This window comes from Sorex fumeus, unplaced genomic scaffold, assembly GCF_029834395.1.
Source record: "Sorex fumeus unplaced genomic scaffold, SorFum_2.1 ptg000008l, whole genome shotgun sequence".
Classification (NCBI taxonomy): Eukaryota; Metazoa; Chordata; class Mammalia; order Eulipotyphla; family Soricidae; genus Sorex; species Sorex fumeus.
Window position 1 is genome coordinate 80,215,972 of NW_026606065.1, and position 24,990 is coordinate 80,240,961.

Genomic DNA, 24,990 nt, shown 5'->3' on the forward strand with positions numbered 1-24,990 from the left:
TCTTAAGGATGCTCTATTTTCAGAATATGAAGGACCTATCCCCCAAATAGGAAGATAATTCCCATATGACCCAGTGACACTACTTCTTAGTAGCTATCCCCAAAACACAAAAACATTAATTAGAAAGGATATAAGTAGACTTATATTCATCGCTACACTTAACACAATAACTAAGGTATGGAAACAACCCAAATGTCCAACTATGAATGAACAGATCAAGAAGTTGTGGAGTTCTACACAGTCCTAAGAAAGAATGAAACCATGCAATTTGTTGCAAGACTGATGTAATTAAAAAGATATACTGGATATACTGAGGGGTTGGAGCAATAGCACAGCGGGTAGGGCGTTTGCCTTGCACCTGGCCAGCCCAGGTTCAATTCCCAGCATCCCATATGGTCCCCTGAGCACCGTCAGGGGTAATTCCTGAGTGCAGAGCCAGGAGTAACCCCTGAGCACCGCCGGGTGTGACCCAAAAGGCCAAAAATATAAAAAGATATACTGAGTGATATCTGTCACAAGGAAAGGGTTACACACATAATGATCTCTTTCATATGTGAAACAAAGGTAGCAAAACAAAGGTAGCAAAAGAAGCAAGGTAGCAACAAAGATCCAAAGGTATCATAACTGAAAAATTGATCCACATAAAAATTGGGTTGGTGGTGGGAGAAGTTTGAAAGGGAGGGGCATTGGGAAGAGGCAGGTAAATTGGTGATGGGAGTAGTGTTTGAATTATGTGCATGAGAAATCATTATTAACAGCATTGTCAATCACAAAATCTCAATTTTTAAAAAAAAATTTAAGGTACTTTATTTTCTAATTTTTTTTCCATATCTTCCAAGCAAACACAGTGAGGTTTCTGATAAATATATGTCTCTCTATCTCATTTCTTGCACATCTTGATGGGTTCCATTGTCTCTTCTCAAGGACAGAGAGAAGCCTAGGCCTTGAAGCAGGAACATGGGCAGCAGCCACTGAAAAGTGAGCAATATTTAGAGGGTAGCTGGCACCTGAATCCACAAAGAGTGCACAACAAATGCCCCGAATTCCAAACATCTCCTTTGGAAAAGCCCTGTCCCTTCAGCAAGGAGAGGTCCTTGACAAGAGACTCAGCTTATATCTTCAAAAGGGAGAAAGGAGGTTTCTGCAGCCAGAGCTGGGAGGGTTGCACTACCTGACCAAGAGACCCAAGTGTGGCTGAGTCATGCTAACTCTGCCCCAGACATGGGCCATTTATACTCAAAAGTGGCAAGAATGAAGAATTACTCAGCCAGTGCTGTTAGCTGGGACTCTCAGTAACTCATTTGTCCTTGCTATTTTTTTAGGCAAATTGTACAAATCAGCAAAACACAGAACATAAACTTTCTTCCCTGTGCCTGTCAGAACAAACATACTCTGATTAAGAGCATATCAATTCTACATGCTGACATCTACTAGTCTGCAAACAATTTCTCTGTTCCTTTAAGGAGTGCACTTTTTTTTAATTTCATCTACTGTAAGGATTGCTATCATTCATCCAGATGTGATCTATAAATTAGTTTTAATTCATTTTTAGAAAACACTAGCTCATTTAATTTACAATGAAGGAAGAGTTCTAACTATGTGAGGAGAACAACAGTCTTCTCAGATCTCTGCCTTTGCTAAACATGCATTTGTCCTCCGGTTTTCTCTTGAGCTGTGTCTCTAACTAGCTTAGCAAAGCATTTACCTCATCTCCAAAGTGCCTGCTATTTTTCAGGAGTTCTGCTAAACCTGGCCCAGACTACAGCTGACAGGGTTTAATCACCTGTTCATTTTTATCACTGCCTCTTCTACTCTGCACAGATTTGTAGTTTTGCCCCAGAACACAGCAACGAAGATGATCTGAGGCAGGTCCTTCATTGCCTGTCTGAAAGATCCTTATGCACCAGTGGCTGTTCAGGAAACTACTACTGCCAACCAAAAATAAGCTTGAAGAAAAAAACACAGATTTCCCCTCCCAGACCCCCTCCAGCTCTACAGGCTTGCACCCTGAGCCCTCCACACACTCTGCAGGTAGGAAGAGATACCTTAACTTTTTTCATCTTGACTCCACCCAGACCTCAGTCTTTTTTTTTTTGTCAAACTATTTTATTGAATCACTGTGAGACAGACCCTTACAAAATTGTTCATGATTAGATTTCAGTCATATAGTATTTCAACACCCATCCCTCCACCAGTGTACATTTCCCAGCACCAGTGTCCCCAGGTTCCCTCCCATTCCCCCCCATCCCCTCCCCCGCCCCTGCTTGCCTCTATGACGGGCACTTTTCTTCTCTCTCTCTCTCTCTCTCTCTCTCTCTCTCTCTCTCTCTCTCTCTCTCTCTCTCTCTCTCTCTCTCTCTCTCCTTTTGAGCACTGTGGTTTGCAATATTGATGCTGAAAGGTTATCAAGAATATCCCTTACCTACTTTTAAGCCTCAGATCTTCTCCAGTGTGATCATTCCTAGCTATTATTGCCATAGTGATCTCTTCCTTATCTTACCTACCCTCAGCCCCCCCACACACTTGTGGTTAGTTCCAGTCCTCCTAACCCCTGTTTTCCCTGCCAGACCTCAGTCTTGCATCCATTCTTCTCCCACATAACAGAAACCTCTTTCTCAGCTCCTATCCCTCAACTCCGGAGGGTCCTGCAGGCTATTGTCATCTAGCTACCTATTCTGCTCCACCCACCCCACATGTTTGAGCCTCCTGCTATGAGACACAGTATCTTACTATAGACCCAGCCTTCTTCCAGTAGCCTCCTGTCTATAGAACTTGCAACCTAGCTCCTCTCCTTGCTGTCCTGCTAAAAAGCCCACAGGTGGTGGAGGCCAGAAATCAATTCAGGCAAAAACAGGGCTGTGACATAGTGAGCAACATACTGGATCACTGCTCATATCCCCTATAATTTGAAGTCTCATTCATAGCAACCATGAAATATTTGGAATAGGGAGGGGGGGAAATTCAGTCACTTTAGCATATGGGAAGAGAAGAGCAGTTAAGTCCTCACCTGTATTAAAACTCTAGACATTTCCTGAGGATGATATTCAGAACACAATCTTCTTAGTGGTATATAAAAGAATGCCCTGAAAGATCTATCCTATAAAGTAAATGAAAAATTCATGCAAATAAACAAGTAAAATCATTCCAAAAATCTGGTAGGACATAAAATGATGCTTCCATAAAGAGGACATATAGATGGTCAATAAGTATATCCAAAAAAGCGTTCAACAACACCTATTATCAGGTAAGTCAAAATCAAATAACAATGAGATATCATCTTACACCAATGAGAATGGAGTATATCAAGAACATGGGAAATAATCCATTTGGCAGAATATGGTTAAAAGGGAAATTCTCATTCATTGCTGTTGTCTGGTTCAGACCAGTGTGGAAAAGCATTTAGAAATTTCTAGAACAACTGAGAATAGGGATCCCAAATGACCCAGAAGTTCTACTCCTTGAGATCTAGCTCAAAAACAACAATAAAAAAAAGCACTAATTCAAAAAGTATATTATGTATACATATATATAGGCCTATGTCCATTGCAGTATTTAGTGCAACAGTCGGGATATGGGACTGTCCAATGACACAGGAATAAGTAAAGCTATGTGGAATACTATGCAGTCATATGATAAAATTATGAGTTTGCTAAAACCTGGGTGGAGTTTTAGCAAAACTATCAGGATAAGTGAAGGAAGTCAGAGGGAGAAGGACAAATAATCAGATGTTTTCACTTATCTGTGGTATACGTAGACAAGAAAATGACTGGTATCCACTGATGACAAACTGTGGGCTTGGATTACAGAAATAAGAATGCCAAGGAAGAAAGAGGATTAAGGAGGTACATTGGCAAAAATATAAAAATATAGGTTTAGGGTCTTGGATATTTTGGTTGCTTAGAGGTAAGGTAACTGTGTACATCAGAATAAGCATCAACACAATTATAAAGATGAGATTCAAAAGCTAATTAACTCCTTTTAAAACCTGAGTTTGATCATTGTATAATTGAAATCCAAGCACAAAAATTTGTAAGTCTACAACTGTACCTCGTGGTGTTTCACTAATAAAAATTTTAAAAAAATAGAAAAAAAAAACCCTGAGTTTGATAGGGAGGCAGTGTGGTAGGAGAGAACCTTACGTCACTGATTGAGGAACATTAACAATGGTAGCAAACTGAGAGTTGAATACTGAATCCTGAAACTGTAATTAAAAGTTTTGAAAATCATGGTGCCTTAATAGAATTTAGGAGGAGGAAGAGGAAGGATGAGGAAGAAGGGGGAAAAGGAGGAGAAGGAGGAGAAGCAGGAGGAGGAGGAAGAGGAGGAGGAAAAAGAGGAAGAGAAGAAAGACAACAATGAGGATGAGGATGAGAATGAGGAGGAGGAGCGAGAGGAGAAGGAGGATGAGAAGGAGGAGGGGGATAAGAAGATAAACCAAATACATGTATATACTCTGACAATTATCACTGTGTAAGGAAGTTATTATTCCTTCAGTGTAAGGAATTTGTTATTATTTCAGCTGCGATGACTTCTCATGCTAATACACAGGCAAATCCTTACAGCAACTCATTATTGTTGGAGAGTCTAGAAAAGAGACTCACAAACTATTTCTCCCATTGCCCCCTTTACAGTGGGTGGGGGTGGAAGAAAACTTCTCAGTCCCTCCCTGAAAATCGACCTTATTTAAATGAACAATAGAAGTGCATTCATGCTTCTGAGGCTATTATGACCTTTCTGGATTGTTATAGCACCTGATATCACCCAATTTGGGAAACACTTGACTAGAATGAAAAATATATTTTGTGGGCTGGAGCAATAGTACAGTGGGTAGGGCATTTGCCTCTCACACAACTGACCCAGGTTCAATCCCCTGCACCCTGAAAAGTCCCCTGGGCCCCACCAGGAGAGAGCCCTGGGTGCAGATCCAGATCGCTGAGTAAGCCCTGAGACCACCAAATGTGACCCAAAAGAAAAATAAGGAAAATAAAAGAAAAGAGAACAAAAAAAAAGAGAAAAGAAGAAAGAAAAATACACCTTGCTTAGGTATTTTCTTCACTAGAAGCCAGAGTGGCCACCTGAGAAGCCTGGTCTTCACTTTATATATATAGGAAAGGCCAGAGATAGGGCTCAAATGGTAAAATCCATGTTTACCATGTGTGAGGTCGTGAGTTGGGGACTCAGCACAGACTGGCTCCATCCCCAAACATTGTTGAATGTTGACCAGAGGAATAGCCCCAGGCCCTGTAAGCAGTACTGCATGTAACCCCCCTAAATTATAGAAACTTTCTTTTGGATCCTTTGTCCCCCAAAACTCAATAGTTTCCTCTGTCCTAATTCCCTCCCCAGCCCCTGAAAAAAGTTTTATATCTCAGCAGCACTGCACATCTAGTTTTCCTGAGGCTTAATGTTATGAATCTGAAATGTCTTTGGGATTCTTAAGGAAAATTCTATCTTCTTTCTAACTCCTTAATCAAAATTTTCTTCTTCATGAGAACACCCATAAAGGCCTTTCTCACTTTATCATCTCATTGTTCCATCTGCCTGAACAAAAGAATTTGCCTTGCTTTATGTTTGATCTCAACATTTAGTGTCTGTTCCACCCCTACTACTTCCACACTCAGGCTTTGTGCATCCTTCTTTCCCACACCTAATACTAGCTCTGGCTCTACTAAGTATTTACACAAATTCTCATGTGACATATTTTCAAAGAAAACAAATAGTCAGGGCTGGGACAACAGTACAGTGGGTAGGGCATTTTTGCCTTCCACACAACCAGCCCAGACCCAATCCCAGCATCCCACACAGTCCTCCAAGCACCACCAGGAATAATTCCTGAGTGAAAAGTTAAGATTTTCCCCCTGAGAATCACCAGGTGTGGTCCAAAATTTTTTTAAAAAATCAATAAATATAATAAATAGGAGAACACATATACAAGTGTATATGTGCCTAGAACAGGGATGTTTAACTAACACTCAAATTTTAATACATTTTCACCCAGAATTTATTATCAATTGCTACTCATTTTAGAGAACTGAATACATAACTGAATATTCAAACCAAAAACAGTGGATAGAAATTAATAATAATAACAAAAGAACATATAAAGCAAATCTCTTTAAATCCTTGAGAGGTATTAAAACACCACTAAAGTGACAATGTACATGAAACTTCAAGAAAGCTAATAGGATACTCATCATATTCTGCTCTGTTATTTTAAAATAGTGCTTGAATGAATAATCAGTGTATTAGCTGCAGTTATCATCCAGGTAAACAACCAGGTGGAAATGATAATAATAACAAATTAGGAGAGGAAATGGATGTGCATTTATACTTAAGATTCTACATAAACTTTTCATGCAATCAATTTTTTGTCTCAGTACTTTAAGACTTCTAAGATAATTGCATGTGCAATGATAATCTTCCTGTATGTTTATTCATTATTATCACAACAGTAATGATCATAAAAACAAATTTCAAAGATTCACAGATAATCAAGTCTGTCTGCTATTTTCTCCATTTTATTCTCTCTAATAATAATAGATTGAAACAAAAGATCTTAGAAGAATATATATAATTGAAGCATAATAAGATTGAATAGTAAAATTTCTGAGTGCTTGTTATGTATAACCATTTATCAAGCACTTCCAACCTATATCCAAAAAATGATGGCTTATGATGCTGTATCTAACACCATCAAAGATCCTAGTAACTCTAGGGCCCGAGAGATAGTACACTGGGGAGGGCACAACTTGAACGTAGCTAACCCAGGCTCAAACTCAAACACCGGATGAGATAAACATCTCTAAACATCTCCAGAAGAGATCTCTGACCACAGAGCCAGGAGTAAGCCCTGAGCACCACCACATATGTCCCACCCCACACCCCATACCCACCAAATGTCTTAGTGGCTTATAACAATGAAGATTTATGATTTACCCACACTACAGGTACACTGCGTATCTCTGTTCCTTCAAATAGTACAATAAAATTCTGTTTAGAGTAGTTATTCAGAAGAAAAAAGAACAGATAAGCCATCATCTTAAACATTTGATTATTACTTTAGAGGAAAAGGGGTGAAGGGTCTTACTTAAGCCCTAAAATACATTATACCCACAACTTCACCACATTCATTGACCAGAATAGAACAAGGAGCTAGGATATGCAGCTCTACATCAGTCTAGCCATGAAAGATCCCCAATAAAACAGTGCTGATGACTCCAAAACATGAATTAAATCACTTCTCTTTATCAATCAATGCCTAAAAGCTCAGTGAGCACTGACTTTTCACTATCCTCATTTTAGAAAGGGTTCCTAGGCTTTCAGAAATTTAGAAAATTGCCCACAGTTAGTGATAAAAAACAAAACAGCATTTGAATGCAGAGCTGTGTGATTCCCAAGTGTATGCGCATACCCAGACAATATGCTTCCTAGTTGTTACCTAGTGGTTTTACTCAAAAGTATATGGTTGAATGTGGCAATGGAGAGATAGCCTTACCTGTGAAAGAAAATACCCTTTTTACTACAATTGACATTCCCACATTTCCTTTGATGTGGTGGCTAGCTACTATCATCTTTAGTATGTCCACTGTCAGCACTTTTCCCTTCATGAACAAAGTCAGATAGTCTCAATTACTACCTCAGAAAAGTACATCTGAACTCTGACTAGTTATTTTTTCTCCAAATCCTTGCAACACTTATTTTTTTTAATTATTGAATTTCCAGGAGATACAGTTACAAAGTTGCTCATGATGCTCATGATTGGATCTCTGCTATACAATGTCTGACACCTATCCCTTCACCACTGTACATTTCCCACCAACATCCTGTTTCCCTCCCTTCACCTTCCTCCCAGTCTGCCTCTATAACAGGCGCTTTACTTCTCTCTCTCTCTCTCTCTCTCTCTCTCTCTCTCTCTCTCTCTCTCTCTCTCTCTCTCTCTCTCTCTCCCTCTCTCCCTCACTCCCTCCCTTCCTCTTCTTGTGGGCATTATGGTTTGCAATATAGTACTGGGGACCATATGGGATGCAGGGGATTGAACCCCCGTTGGCTGTGTGCAAGGCAAACATCCTCCCCACTGTACTATTGCTCCAGCGCCAGAACTTTAACTTTTTTTTTCATTTTACTGCTTTCTGGGCTGGAGCAAGAGCACAGTGAGTAGGGCATTTGCCTTGCATGCAGCCGACCCGGGTTCAATTCCTCCACCCCTCTCAGAGAGCCCGGCAAGCTACCGAGAGTATCTCGCCCTCACAGCAAAGCCTGGCAAGCTACCCGTGACGTATTCAGTATGCCAAAAATAGTAACAAGAAGTCTCACAATTTGTTGTGAGACGTTACTGGTGCCCGCTCGAGCAAATTGATGAACAAAGGGAGAAGAGTGTGACTGTATAGTACTGAACGGTTATCATGTATATTTGTTTACCTACTATCAGCACTCCGTTCTTGTCCAGAGTGATAATTTCCAACTATCATGTCATATTGTTTCCATCTCTATCCTAACTGCCCCTACCCGCCCACCCCCCCCCCAACTTCTGTCAAGTTTCCAACTATGGGCCAGTCCTCCATGCTCTCCTTTCTGCTGTCCTTGGGCATTAATCTCATACTATGTTTGTTTATATTCCACAAATGAGTCCAATCATTCTAATGTCTGTTCTTCCCCTTCGAACTCATTTAATTCAGCATGAATCTCTCCATTTCCATCCATTTTAAAGCAAAATTCATGATTTCATTTTTCCTAACAGCATCAAAGTATTCCATTGTGTAGATGTACCACAGTTTCTTTATTCAGTTGTCTGTTTTCAGGCACTCAGGTTGTTTCTAGATCTGGCTATTGTTATTAGCAGCACTGATGTTTAGATATGTAGCACTGTAGCACTGTACTCCCTTGTTCATCGATTTGCTCAAGCAGGCCCAGTAATGTCTCCATCATGAGACTTGTTGTTACTGTGTTTGGCATATTGATACTTACGAGGAGCTTGCCAGTCTTTGCTGTGTGGGCGAGATACTCTCCAAGAGGGGCTGAGGAATCAAACTTGAGTGGGCTGGGTCGGCCACATGCAAGACAAACACCCTACCTGCTGTGCTATCGCTCCAGCCCGTTTAGATGTGAATGTAACTAAACTGAGAAGTATCCCTTTGTGCTTAGAACTTATGTATAACTGGAATTTTCTGATGTTTTGTTTTATTGATCTGTGAATAATCTTGCCAAATCACCCTATTGTCATGTTTTTTTTTGTTTTGTTTTGATCAATCAGTAAGTAAAGCTCACTTGGTCTAATCTGTATATAAGTGTGCAAGCCAATGTCAGTAGAGCAGAAAAATATATACTCCACCCAGCCCACTTGTATAACTAAAAGCCTATGGCAAAGATTGCACATCAGAAGGAAGGCATATGACACAATAATAATCATCCAAACTTTGACCCCCAAAGTTAACAACAGATGAACGGTATAGGTAAATAGGTAAATTCTTTGCCATTCTTACTCCCTTTCTTACACCCTAAGAACTTTTTCTAGACAACAGAGCAGCAAGCTGGTTTCTTGAAGGACCACCACCAGCATAGTAATACAGTACTTGAATTTGCTTTTATTCCTTCCTTGCTGTGCTTCTTCCAGCTAGAATCCTTTAATATCATTCTTTGATAAAAGAGTAGCTTTTTATAGCACTCCTGGGAATATATCCCAGAGAGGCAAAAAGGTATAGTCGAAGTGACATCTGCAATTGTGTGTTCATTGCAGCACTCTTTACAATAGCCAGAATCTGGAAAAAACCTGAGTGCCCGAGAACAGATGACTGGTTAAAGAAACTTTGGTACATTTACACAATGGAGTACTATGTAGTTGTTAGAAAAGAAGAAGTTATGAAATTTACATACAAGTGGTACTACATGGAAAGTATCATGTTAAGCGAAATGAGTCAGAAAGAGCGGGATAGACACAGAAAGATTGCATTCATCTGGGGAACATAAAGCAACAAAATGGGAGACTAACACCCAGGAATGGCTGAGATTAGTACCAGGAATTTTGCTCCATGACTTGAAGGCCAGCCACACGTGCTGGGTGAAGGGGAAGCTCAGATAGAGAAGAGAGCACCAAATAAAGGGTGTTGTGAGGACCCTCCCAGGGTGGGAGAAGCATGCTAAAAGTAGTCTATAGACCAAACATGATTGCCACTCAATGCCTCTCTTGCAAAACACAGTACCGAAAAGAAGAGAGAGAGAACAAGGGGGAATGCCCTGTCACAGAGGCAGGGTGGGATGGGGGGGATGGGGGGTGGGAGGGATGCTGGGACCCGTGGTGGTAGAGGATGGGCACTGGTGGAGGGATGGGTACTTGATCATTGTATAACTGAAACCCAAGCCAAAAATTTATAAGTCTATAACTGTACCTCATGGTGTTTCACTAATAAAAAAAAAATAAAAAAGCAGTAGCTTTTAAGATTTTCCTCAGTCTGTCTTCTCTAGAGCACTAGAGTTAAGGTAGTAGGTTTATGATAGCACCCTCAGGTGTATTCCACAGTGATGGAATACATCAATATCACTAAGCAGAAGAGTTTGAAAGAGAGATCTTATTCTTTATAGAGCAAATATGCAGATCAATGGCACGTGGTCTGTCACACAAGAATATTTATGTTGACCCTACCTCAAAAACCAGGTGGAAGTTGATATTTTAAACTATAATCACAGTAGTGAGCTATGTCAATCTTCCCTGTGCCTCTGAATATTCTTTTTGCTCTGCTTATAACCCCATGCCCCAGTCACAGAAACATATTTCTCCTTCCAGGCTCTGATGCTTACTAACTACATTCCTATGAAACCTTAATTGGCAGAATCTTTATTACCCACAGACAGAGCCAGATGCTTCATCTTCCATCTTGTCATACAATTTACTTTTATAGGCACTTTATTTTAGCAATGGAGGTAGACTTGATTTTTTTTATTAATATGTGCTTTGTATTATGCTAAAGTCAAGTAAGAAGCTGTCAATATAAAAGCAACTGTTTTGATAGAGTCTACTCACAGAAGTTAAAACTACCCAATACTTGAGAAAAAATAAGATTTTCTCAAGGAAAGATTAGTGAAACCAGACCTGATGGTTGCTGCCCGAATAGAAGTTTTACTCAAAGATTAAAACAAAACAACCCTTAAGATAGGATTAATTGATTGATTTTCAGTTTGCATCAACATTTCAGCATTTAATAGCCCCCAAAAGAAGATTCAGAAAAGAGAGCAATTTTCTGGTAAGTGAAACAAGCTGATGTTGGGGGCCTTCTGAGCATGCTGTGTTCTTCCATCGTCCCTAGGGAAGAATATCAGGGGCAGAAGCACCAAAATAAAGCACAATTGAACTTAAGGTTATTTTTGTGCTTTATTTGTCAGATTTCAAACTAGCACTCAAATGGACAACAAGAGGTGAAAACTAACAGAGCTGTTTATTTAAAGCACATCTTTGCAATTTTCAAAGTGAAAGGCAGAAAAAAGAAAACAACTTACTCAAAGGAAATGTGTGTGCTCAGAAGTATGTCTCTCTGTCCTTTCTCCAAATAGAACCTGCAATGTTTTTGAGAACTGTCAGCTGAACAATTCTGGTAAATTACAGCTTTTTTCCCTAAATAAAAATTTAAGCTAAAAACCCTTCAGTTGGTGATAGCATCTGGGTCCACTACTCCATTAGAATCATTTGGTCCATTTATAAAATTTTTGTTTACAATCTTAAAACAGGAAATGCTTCTGGCTATTAAGGTGCACAGTCTATTTTAAGACTGAATAACTGGTTTTCATGAGTTATTATTGGAAACCCAATTATTGCCCCATCCAAAAACATATATTATGTTTTTGTCATTTTGAACATACCAGCTGAGCCATCTCCTATCCCTTTTCAAGTTCTTTCAATATCAGAAATTACAAAGCATTTCCATTCTGATGTCCCTGTGGTTGCTATCTCATATCACCATCATTGAAAAAGCTGCCATTTATTTATTAAGGCTGAAGATGCAGAGTTTATGAGAAAAATATTATCAGACTATGCAAAGTCCTATTTTTTCTAGAAAATTTTAAAAAATATTTTGTTGTCATTGCCTTTGACTCTCTCTTGAATGTGTCTGTCCAATTCATCTATAATACCTTAATTTAAAATATATCACTTGTATAAATAAAATTTTTAATTCTATAGAAAACTTTTGTATTTTTCAACATGATACACTGCTAACACTCTCATTTACTTCACACCTATATAAAATCTATCTGTGTGGCAAATGTAGATCTGAACTACTTCTTGAGGCCAGAGATATAGTCGAGTGGTTTGTCTTGTGCTTGCCTTACACAAAACCAACCCAGGTTCAATTCCCAGCACCATAAATGGTTACAAACATTGCCAGGAGTGATCCCTGAGCACAGAGTTGGGAGAAAGCCCTGAGCACTACCGGTTGTGGCCCCAAAACAAAACAAAAAGAAAAAAATACATTTCTTGTAAGGGTTATTTCTCTAGAATGCTATTGTTAGATCTACTTAATTTCATTAATTATAACTCCAGGGCGTTTGCCTTGCACGCAGCCAACATGGCCGACCCGAGTTTGATTCCTCCACCCCTCTCGGAGAGCTGACAAGCTACCGAGAGTATCTCGCCTGGCAGAGCCTGGCAAGCTCCCCGTGACGTATTCGATATGCCAGACACAGTAACAACAAAGTCTCCAATGGAGACGTTACTGGGCCCGCTCGAGCAAATCGACGATCAACGGGAGGGCCTTTACTTACTTACTTTACTTATTATTTTTCTAAAAGGATGCAACAATTAACAATCCATACATTGGACTCCTTCCTCTCTTTTAATACTTTTACTTATTTTGTTACATATAAAATGACAATTTAAAGAAAATTCACAATAATGTAAATGAAAAGTTAAAATAAAAAATACTGGGCAGGTAAAAAAAAAAGGCAAACAAGTTGATCCTAAGGAAAAAATACTTTGGAATGTTCATGGAAGATAAGCATACATTATCAGTTTTTTTCAAGTGGGATAATGTAACAAGATATAAGAATGTGGGACATAGACAGCAGTTATATTCTAACAGTCCTTATACATTATTTTAAGGAAATTGTATTTTTATTGAGAGTGTTACTCTTGGGCAAAAACATATTGCATTAATATTTCAATGATATATCAAATAAATTTTTTGTCTAAGCCATTTTTCTCTACTTCTTTAGAATTTATTTTAATTTTATGCTTCTACTTAAGTCTATTTGCTCGAGCGGGCCCAGTAACGTCTCCATTGGAGACTTTGTTGTTACTGTGTCTGGCATATCGAATACTCTCGGTAGCTTGCCGGGCTCTCCGAGAGGGGCGGAGGAATCGAACTCGGGTCGGCCATGTTGGCCGCTTGTAAGGCGAACGCCCTACCCACTGTGCTATCGCTCCAGCCCTATAGGGCATTCGCCTTACAAGCGGCCAACATGGCCAACCCGAGTTCGATTCCTCTGCCCCTCTCGGAGAGCCCGGCAAGCTACCGAGAGTATTCGATATGCCAGACACAGTAACAACAAAGTCTCCAATGGAGACGTTACTGGGCCCGCTCGAGCAAATCGACGATCAACGGGAGGGCCTTTACCTTTTACCTTTACTTAAGTCTATAATCTGTTAAGGGTTAAATTTTGTAGTATAATATAAAATTGTAAGCACCTGAGAGGGACATGTAGGTATCTGGTTGTTTGTGAAGTTTTATTGAAAATGTTGTCCATTCTTCACAGAATAGCTTTTACACTTGGAGGCATTACTTTTTGTGTCACACCTGGTGCTGTTCAGGGGTTATTCCTGGATGTGCACTCAAGTGTTACTCCTGGCAGGGGTCAGGGAACCATAAGCGATACCGGGGATCAAACCCAGGTTGGGTGTGTACAAGACAAGCACCTTGCCACTGTGCTGTCACTCCAGCCCCTAGCTTTTACATATAGGTTTAAAACTTAACATTGCTTAAACATATAATCTATTTATGTACTCTATGCAGTTTCTTTGATCTGTATCTATTTATAAGCCAATATAGGACACTGTCTCCATAATTAATTTTTAAATGATTTAGTGTCCACTCCTAACTTAATTCTTTTATTTAAATATTCTCTGGACTTGACTAGAGTATTTTCATATCCATGCAAATTTGGGAATCATATCATCAATTTCTAGGCAAAAAGTACACTTCAATTTTGTTTTGCATTAAACTAATTCTATAGAGCAGTTAAAGGCAGTTAAAAGTATATTAATAAGATTGACATACATAATCATTTTTTTTTGTTTTTGAGAGATTTAAGAGTAAAATTTTATTTCATTTTAGAAACATAATGTTCTTCAAACTTACTTTGAGTTATGGCAGATACACAGTATCTCCATTTAGATTATTTTCAGTTCAACCCTTTTTGTATTTTATAGTGTACAAATTTTATGTATATTTTTCCATATTTTTCCCAATGTGTATCATATTTTTTGTGATCTTATAAATAATTTCTTAATCAATTCACTTGCCCTGGTGGACTTTTTAAATAAATGTAATCAGGTTTTATATAGAGATAATTATATTGTATGCACCATGCTGAGACCACTCTCCACACGCATGAAGGTACCGGCAGAGGAACAAAGGCATGCAATCTCCAAGCCTTCTCGGATCAGGGCTGAGCATCCTCCGTCCAGATCCTCCATCTTCCAGTAGGCAGAGGTCACACCCACCAACTGGCCCCCTGGCGCCGTGTAATCCCATCAACGGCCAAGACCCAGAGATTATAAAACCCAGCTCCCGGAAGCGCATCTTATTATCTCATTCTTACTTTGGACAAAATGGCAGGCTACCGAATGTAACCTGCCCACACAGCAGAGTCTGGCAAACTCCCCGTGGTGTACCCAATATGCCAAATACCAGTAACAATGATAGGTCTCATTCTCCTAACCCTGAAAGAGACTTTAATATGGCACTTTTTAAAAAATCTCAGGGCTAGGACGAAGGAGACGTTACTGGGGCCTGCTCGAGGCAATCCACGAACAATAGGATGGTCATGATCGTGATCGTGATTGTGTGCAAATAAGTGGTTTTATTTTTATCATCTGTATTTTTAATTTATCTTTTATTTCATTTCACTAATTAGACTTTTTTGTAGACTGTTGAATGAATAAGGTGAAAGTGAACTTTTGTCTTCTTAACAATAAAGGAAGCATTCAAATTTCACAATTACATGGATTGTGAACAATAGTTTTTTTTTTTCAATTTGAAAGCAATGGGGGCATTTATTAACGGACCAGATTATAAAAATATGGTAGATACCTTAGTTCATCCGTCTAATCAGCCGGTTGATCTGGTCTTCTCTGTTGCCAGCATCTCCATCTTCTACAAAAGGGTGGTCTTTTTCTTCATCCCACCCCGGGGAGAAGATAATTTGAAGGGCCAGAGAAAGTTGTTTGCCTCTTTGAAGCGCTTTCCAACAGTATAGATCTCATGAATCCGATCCTCATGCAGACGATGCTGTATTTACCCAGAGTTGGCACGATCAATGCATTATCCGTTAGGGCAATTCGCTTCTTGTGGATTTTGCCATAACCACCCTTGTAGATCAATTCATTTACTGACTTCAGGTTTGGGTACCCCCATGCAATACAGGGTTCTATGATCCTCAGCATGTTAATTGAATCCTTGATGAGTTTAACAAAGGTACCATTGAAGATCTGGCGAAGGCGGAGAAGCTGTAGCACCTTTCAGACCTTGGGGCTCACACCGTTGATGCCTCTGATTCTGATGACAAAGGCCAATTTGGGTTCCGCAGGGACGTAAAAGTTGCCAGCTTTTCTCTCCATCCTAGCCATGCGAATCTCTGTCCTGTACATCTGCCTATACTCCTTGTGATAATGCTTAGCTTTTTCGTGGATCACCTTCCTCCTCGCCTTTCGAAGCATCTTTTGAGCAAACTTCTTTCTCAGACGCTAGATCTTCAGCTCTGCAAAATTCTTTCGCTTTTTCTTCAGGGTTTCTGGCACACCAGGAAGCTTCTTTTTCTTCTCTCCTGCGGCCACTGCTGCCGGCTTAGCAGGGACCTTCTTCTTTTTCTTCTCTTCTGCGCCCTCCATGGTTCCAGTCAGAAAAGAGCTGTGAACAATAGTTTTTACCTAAGTGGTTTTTATCAAATTAAGAAAAATTTTTTGAATCAAACATCTATTCCTAATTTGATAAGAAACTTATGATAAACGGATATTGTATATTTTATCATAAATCAATATTTTTAATATATTTTACTATATCGTTGAGATATAGTAAAATATATCTGGAGGGCTGGAGCGATAGCACAGCGGGTAGGGCGTTCGCCTTACAAGCGGCCAACATGGCCGACCCGAGTTCGATTCCTCCGCCCCTCTCGGAGAGCCCGGCAAGCTACTGAGAGTATCTCGCCCGCATGGCAGAGCCTGGCAAGTTCCCCATGACGTATTCGATATGCCAAACACAGTAACAACAAAGTCTCCAATGGAGACGTTACTGGGCCCGCTCGAGCAAATCGACGATCAACGGGAGGGCCTTTACCTTTACCTTTACCTATATCCTTGAGATGGCATAAATTTTCTTTTTGTATTTGTTGATATGATAAAATTGATTTGTAAATGTTACACAAAACCTGCTTCCTGAGATAAATTCATCATTATGGTACATTTTTTATACTAAGTTAAATTTTCTAAAATGTTGTCTAGCATTTCATTAGCAATATCCATCTGTGGTTTCATTCTTATGTATTTTTTGTTGACCTTTGACATCCAAATAGTATTGATCACTAGAATAATCTAAGTAGTATTACCTCCTCTTCAATTTTCTGATGAAGTTAGTGTGGAATGGCTATTACATCTTCTCTCAGAGAAATTACCAATGAAGCCATCTATACTTAGAATGTGTGTATGTGTGTTTTTTTTCCCTTATTTTATTGTTTTTTACAGTTGTAGATTTACAATTTTTTGTGCTTTGGTTTCAATTATACAATGATCAGATACCCATCCCTCCACCAGTGCCCATTTTCCACCACCATGGATAATATCCCTCCCACCCCCATCCCCCCATCCCCCCTGTCTCTGTGGCAGGGCAATCCCCTGTGTTCTCTCTCTCCTTTTGGGGGTTGTGGTCTGCAAAAGAGGCATTGAGTGGCAAACATGTTCAGTCCATAGTCTACTTTCGACATGAATCTCCCCTCCTGGGAGGATCCTCCAAACATCCTTTATTTAGTGCTCCCTTCTCTATCTGAACTGCCCTTTCCTCTAGGATACCCGCTGGCCTCTAAGTTATGGAGTAATAGTCCTGGTGCTGATCTCAGCTATTCTTGGGTATTAATCTCATACTTTGTTACTTTATATCCCCCAGATGAATGCAATCTTTCTATGTCTATCCCTCTCTTTCTGACTCATTTCGCTTAGCATGATACTTTCCATGTTGTACCACTTGTATGTAAATTTCATGACTTCATCTTTTCTAACAGCTACATAGTACTCCATTGTGTAGATGTACCAAAGTTTCTTTAACCAGTCATCTGTTCTTGGGCATTCAGGTTTCTTCCAGTTTCTGGCTATTGTAAAGAGTGCTGCAATGAACAAACAAGTGCAGATGTCACTTCGACTATACATTTTTGCCTCTCTGGGATATATTCCCAGGAGTGGTATTGCTGGGTCAAATGGGAGCCCAATTTCTAATTTTTTGAGAATCGTCCGTACTGTTTTCCAGAAGGGCTGAACCAGTCGACATTCCCACCAACAGTGAAGGAGAGTCCCTTTCTCGCCACATCCACGCCAGCATCGGTTGCTTTTGTTCTTTTGAATGTGGGCCAGTCTCTGAGGTGTGAGATGGTATCTCATTGTGGTTTTGATCTGCATCTCCCTGATGATTAATGATGTAGAGCATTTTCTCATGTGCTTTTTTGCCATTCGGATTTCTTCTTTGAGAAAGTTTCTGTTCATTTCCTCACCCCATTTTTGGATGGGGTTGGATGTTTTCTTCTTGAGGAGTTTAACCAGTATTTTGTATATCCTGGATATCAACCCCTTGTCAGATGTGTATTCGGTGAATATCCTTTCCCATTCTGTAGACTGTCTTTGTATTTTGGTCACTGTTTCTTTGGAGGTGCAGAAGCTTCTTAGTTTAAGATAGTCCCATTTATCTATCTCTGTTTTCACTTGCTCGGCCAGTGGCATGGCATCTTTGAAGATACCATTAGCTTCAATGTCATGGAGGGTTTTGCCAACTTTATCTTCAATGTACCTTATGGTTTCTGGTCTGATGTTGAGGTCTTTAATCAATTTTGATCTTACTTTTGTACATGGTGATAGGCAGAGTTCTGAGCCTATTTTTTTGCATGTAGCCGTCCAGTGATGCCAACACAATTTATTAAAGAGGCTTTCCTTACTCCACTTCACATTACTTGCACCTTTATCAAAGATTAGATGAGCATATGATTGAGGGGAGATGTCAGTGTATTCAACCCTGTTCCATTGGTCTGCAGTTCTGCCTTTGTTCCAGTACCATGCTGTTTTAATTATTACCGCTTTGTAGTACAGTTTGAAGTTCGGGAGGTTGATTCCTCCCATTTTCTTTTTCCCAAGAATTGCTTTAGCTATTCGCGGGGGCTTATTGTTCCATATAAATTTCAGGAGTGTTTGCTCCATTTCTTTGAAGAATGTCATGGGTATCCTTATAGGGATTGCATTGAATTTATACAATGCTTTCGGTAGTATTGCCATTTTGACAATGTTAAGTCTCCCGACCCATGAGCAGTTGATATCTTTCCATTTCCTCATGTCCTCTTTTATTTCCTGAAGTAGCGTTTTGTAGTTTTCTTTGTACAGGTCCTTTACTTCCTTAGTTAAGCTGATTCCTAGGTACTTGATTTTCTGGGGCACAATTGTGAACGGGATTGTTTTTTTTCATGTTGCTTTCTTCTCTCTCACTGTTTGTGTATAGGAAAGCCATGGACTTTTGGATATTGATTTTATAACCTGCAACTTTACTATACGAGTCTATTGTTTCTAGGAGTTTTTTGGTGGAAGTTATTGGGTTCTCTAAGTAGAGTATCATATCATCTACGAATAGTGAGAGCTTGATTTCTTCCTTTCCTACCTGAATGCCCTTAATATCTTTTTCCTGCCTAATCGCTATTGCAAGTACTTCCAGTACTATATTGAACAGCAGTGGAGAGAGTGGGCATCCCTGTCTCGTCCCTGATCTTAGAGGGAAGGCTCTCAGTTTTTCCCCATTGAGGATGATGCTTGCTGTAGGCTTGTGGTAGATGGCTTTAATTATGTTGAGGAAGGTCCCCTCTATACCCATTTTGGCTAGGGTTTTCATCATAAAGGGGTGCTGGATCTTATCAAATGCTTTCTCTGCATCTATTGATATGATCATATGCTTTTTACATTTTCTTTTGTTGATATGGTGGATTATGTTGATTGATTTCCAAATGTTAAACCATCCTTGCATCCCTGGGATGAATCCTACTTGGTCGTGGTGTATGATCTTTTTGATGAGTAGTTGGATTCTATTTGCTAGTAGTTTGTTGAGGATCTTTGCATCTGTGTTCATCAGGGATATCGGCCTGTAATTCTCTTTCTTTGTGGTATCTCTGTCTGCTTTTGGTATCAGTGTAATATTTGCTTCGTAGAAACTATTCGGAAGTGTTTTTGATATTTCAATTTCCTGGAAAAGCTTAAAGAGCATTGGGAGTAAGTCCTCTTTAAAGTTTTGGAAGAATTCACTAGTGAATCCACCCGGGCCAGGACTTTTGTGCTTGGGGAGATTTTTTATTACCATTTCAATTTCCTTGATGGTGATAGGTCTGTTCAGGTATTCCAGGTCTTCTTGGTTCAGCCTTGGGAGTCTGTAGGAGTCTAGGAATTTATCCATTTCCTCGAGGTTTTGATGTTCCGTGGCATAAAGCTTCTCAAAGTACTCCCTGAGGATCCTCTGAATTTCTGTGGTTTCTGTTGTAATGACCCCCTTTTCATTTCTGATTCGGTTTATTAGGGTTTTCTCTCTCCCTTTCTTTGTGAGTTTTGCTAGAGGCTTATCAATTTTGTTAATTTTCTCAAAGAACCAGCTTTTGGTTTCATTGAACTTTCGGATTGTTTTTTGGGTTTCCATCTCGTTAATCTCTGCTCTGAATTTTATTATTTCCTTTCTCCTGTTCGGGTTGTGCTCCTTTTTTTGGTCCTTCTCCAAGCTCTTAAGCTGTGAGGTTAGGTTACTTATGTGTGCTCGCTCCTCCTTCCCGAGGAATGCTTGTAGAGCTATAAACTTTCCTCTTAACACAGCCTTTGCTGTGTCCCATAAGTTTTGGTAACTCGTGTTCTCATTTTCATTCGTTTCTAGGAATCTTTTGATTTCCTCTTTGATTTCCTGTCTAATCCACTCGTTGTTCAATAGTGCACTGTTTAATTTCCAGGTGTTTGATTTAGTTTTCTGTTTTTGTGTGTTATTTACTTCTAATTTCAGCGCATTATGGTCTGAGAAGATTGTTGATACAATCTCTACCTTCTTAATTTTATGGAGGCATGTTTTGTGGCTCAGCATGTGGTCTATCTTGGAGAATGTTCCATGTATGCTTGAGAAGAATGTGTATTCAGCTTTTTGTGGATGAAGTGTCCTGTATATATCTACTAAGTCCCTTTCTTCCATTGTTCCCCTCAAATGAAGTATGTCCTTGCTAAGCTTGAGTCTGGTTGATCTATCAAGAGGTGACAAAGCAGTGTTGAAGTCTCCCACTAGTATTGTGTTGCTATTGATGTCTTTTTCCAAATCTATGAGTAGTTGTTTTAAGTACTTTGCTGGTCTCTCATTAGGTGCATGTACATTTATTATTGTAAGTTCTTCCTGTTGTACAGATCCTTTGATCAATAAGAAATGGCCTTCACTGTCTCTTATGACCTTCCTCACTCTGAAATCAATGTGGTCTGATATAAGGATGGCTACCCCAGCTTTTTTATGGGAGCTGTTTGCCTGTAGGATTGTTTTCCAGCCTTTGACTCTGAGTCTGTGTTTGCTTTGACTATTGAGATGCGTTTCTTGCAGGCAGCAGAATGTTGGGTTCAATTTTCTAATCCATCCTGCCACTCTATGTCTTTTAATTGGTGCGTTTAGCCCATTGACATTGAGAGAGATTATTGTTATGGGATTTTGTCCCATTGTTCTGTTAAAATTTGGTGTATTTGAGGGGCCTTTCTTGCCTTAAAGTAGCCCATTTAGTTGTTCTTGTAACCATGGTTTTGAGTCTATGAAGTTCCTGAGCTGTTGTTTGTCTGTGAAACTGTGTGTTGTTCCTTCTATTATGAATGAGAGTCTTGCTGGGAAAAGTATTTTGGGGGAGGCATTTATTTCATTGAGTTTTTTTACTATGTCCCACCACTGTTTTCGGGCCATGAGGGTTTCATCAGAAAAATCAGCTGTGAATTTTAAGGATGCTCCTTTGTAAGAGATTTCTTTCTTCGATCTTGCTGCTTTCAGAATTTTGTCTCTGTCTAAGGTTTTGGTCATTTTGATCAGAATGTGTCTTGGGGTATTTTTATTCGGATTTCTTCTAGCTGGTACCCTTCGGGCCTCCTGAATGTGGTCACAAGTTTTGTTCAGCTCTGGAAACGTTGTAGCAATGATGTCTTTGACAGTTTCTTCTTCATCGAGGTTTTCTTCCTGTCCCTCTGGGACTCCAATAATTCTTATGTTACCCCTCTTGGCTTCATCACGATCTTCTCTTGCCATCTGTTCCCGAATTGTGAGTCTCTTTTCCATTTTCTGCTCTTTTCTGGAGAGTCTCTGAACTTTATCTTCGAGGTCACTGATTCTGTTCTCAGTAGCTGTTACTCTGCTGCTGAGGCATTCCACTGAGCTTTTCAATTCGCCTACGAGATTTTTCAGGTCTGACATTTCTGATTGCATTTTCCTCATTTCTGCCTTCAGATCCTCTTGTCTTCTATTGGCATTGGTTTCCATTGTTTCTTTTAATTCCCTAAGCATCCTAAGTAGCTCCCTTCTGAATTCCTTGTCAGAGAGGTTGTCTAACACTACAGTACTGTTGGTGTCATCTGGGCTAGACTCTTCAATATGAATGTTTGGTGGGCTTTTGCCTTGCTTTACCATTGTGAGAGGTGTGGTTTAGTCCTTCACGTTCACTGTTACTATTCTGCTTGATATGCAGTGTGAGTTACGATAGGCTTATGAGTTATTGGCTACTGTGTTTCTAGTGGCTGAGCTAAAATAGAGAAGTTTCCATCTAAGAGGGTAGCTTATGGTTCCTATGGCATACGTAGTGGGAAAATATTTCGCGGCCGCTGACGCGGACGCGGCTCCGGAAAGAGTCCCTAGCACTGGCGAGGAGTTGGGAACGTCTCCTGTTTGGAATTGGAGCCGTTCAGCTTTGTTGCCCAGAGCTGGGCCTCTGTGCCCGTCCCACGCAGATCAGGGGTTGAAAACCGGCTTTCTAGGGGCTGGTTCGAGCTGCGCGTGCCCAGAGAGGGACCCAGGCCCTTGGGGGCGGGCTGTACCTGTTGGAATTGTGTATGTGTGTTTTTGAGAGAGAGCTTTATGAGTAAAATTTTATTTCATTTTAGAAACATAATGTTCTTCAAACTTACTTCGAGTTATGGCAGTTGTGTCTTCCAAGGAATTTTCCCACTCTATCAAATTGTTCGCGGCCATGTGACATCTTATCAGGACATCTTTTTATGACATCTTATTATCTCATTCCTACTTTGGACAAAATTGCAGGCTATCGAATGTAGCCTGCCCACAGGGCAGAGTCTGGCAAACTCCCTGTGGCGTACCAAATATGCCAAATACCAGTAACATTTGATGGGTCTCATTCTCCTAAAGAGCCTTGAATATAATCTCAGGGCTAGGATGAAGGAGACATTACTGGGGCCTGCTTGAGGCAATCGACGAATAACAGGATGATGAAAAATGAAATGAAATTGTTCAGTTTATTAGTGTAAAGTTGACCACATTACTCCTGTATTATCCATTTAGTATCTGAAGAATCTGTAAGGATTCCATGTCTCATTTTAATCATTTCCTAAGCATTCTGCTTAAAAACTTACAAATTTTATAGACCTTTTGAAACAACTTTTGAGTTTACAGACTTTCTTAGTCTTTCTGTGTCTAATTTATTTATTCTCTGGATTTTAGTTTTCCATTCCTTTGGATTTATTTTGGGTTTCCTTTGAACTTTTTCTAGTTTCTATCACTTGCTAGTCTTTCACATCACGACAACCACAATCACAACCATCCTGTTGTTCATCGATTGCCTCGAGCAGGCCCCAGTAACGTCTCCTTCGTCCTAGCCCTGAGATTTTTTAAAAAGTGCCCTATCAAAGGCTCTTTCAGGGTTAGGAGAATGAGATCCATCATTGTTACTGGTAGTTGACATATTCGGTACACCACAGGGAGTTTGCCAGACTCTGCCGTGTGGGCAGGTTACATTCGGTAGCCTGCCATTTTGTCCAAAGTAAGAATGAGATAAGATGTCAGCTTCCGGGAGCTGGGTTTTATAGACTCTGAGTCTTGGCCGTTGATGGGATTACATGGCGCCAGGGGGCCAGTTGGTGGGTGTGACACCTGCCTACTGGAATATGGAGGATCTGGATGGAGGATGCTCAGCCCCAATCTGAGCAGGCTTGGAGATCTCAGCCCAGGGACCAGCATGCCTTTGTTCCTCTGCCGGTATCTTCAAGCGTGTGGAGAGTGGTCTCAGCATGGTGGGGGCTATCTTTCACATAAAAACTTCTAATATGAAATAGGATGACAATTATTTGAGCTTATGAGATTATCCTACTTTGAAATAATGGGTTGACTGGAAACTGAGAATTCAGTCACTCTTTTTTCTCTGCTTCAACTGTTGCAGAGTATTTCTGAGGTATCTTTATTATAGCAATATATATTATGCTTATTATTAGAATAGTTGAGTCTACAAATAGGATTTACTTGACCTTGCTTTATTATTTCCAAGTTCCCCCAAGAACTATGACAGGGGAGAAAATTTTTTAAATTATCATTTCCAGATCTCTTATTACAGAAGCTTGGTGTCAGAATATTCAGAAGCATGTTTGCTAAATTGACATAAGATATTCCATTAGGTCTTTGAAGTGCCACAAACTAGTGTTCTGACATGCTAGATATCTCTAGGGACACCTTGAAACCAAGTTAGATTCCCTTTCATTCTGATTAGGTCCTAGTCACCTCCACAACTGACTTCCACCATATCAATGACCCAGTGGTAGCTCTACCCATTAAATCTCACACTAATCAGAATTATACTTCCTGTCACTGAGTGGAGATGATCAGGGAAGGAAAATACCAATCCCCAGCTTAACTCTTCAGAGAGTTCTAGGAAGGCAAACTACAAAGATTCATCTCTAGTATAGCAGGAATCCTGCAAAGCCAATGTAGAAGACCCAGGAAGTTCAAGACCAACAAGTAGAAACCCTACAAATTCAATCAGTGACACAATAACGCTGAAGACAACCAGTACTAATGAGCTCTGTAAATTAGCAGAGAATGTCTTTAATAATACTATGCTGAAGATTTTTCATGAGTTCAAAGCACCAACAGCACTGATGGCCTATCAGAGCACAAGAAAGTGCAATAGTCAAAATGAGAAAACTACAATCAGGAATGACAGGAATGAAGAGCATGGTAACTGGTATAAAAGACTTGATAGAATGTCTGCACAGCAGAATAACAGCAGCTGAGGAAAAGACCAAAGAGCTCCAAGATGAGGTGCAGAAGACAGAAAAAACATGAAAAAAATGTGTCTTTGCAAGTGTCAAGTATGTATTCCTAAACAGAATTATTTCCTCGGCCTCTCTAGTTAAATTTTTTAAAAAGTAAAAGTGCATTATACTGCATATACATAATATTTTACATGATTTACTAATAAATTACTTCTGTTATCTTAAAAATTCTGAAAATCTAAAGTGAAAACAGCTATGGTTAATAATATCAACAAGGTTACACAGTT

General features: G+C 39.8%; 1 pseudogene; it reads right to left on the reverse strand.

Moving 5' to 3' along the window:
- Positions 1-15,294: 15,294 nt before the first annotated feature.
- LOC130019255 (60S ribosomal protein L7-like) lies at positions 15,295-16,090 on the reverse strand (annotated as a pseudogene).
- Positions 16,091-24,990: the final 8,900 nt, after the last annotated feature.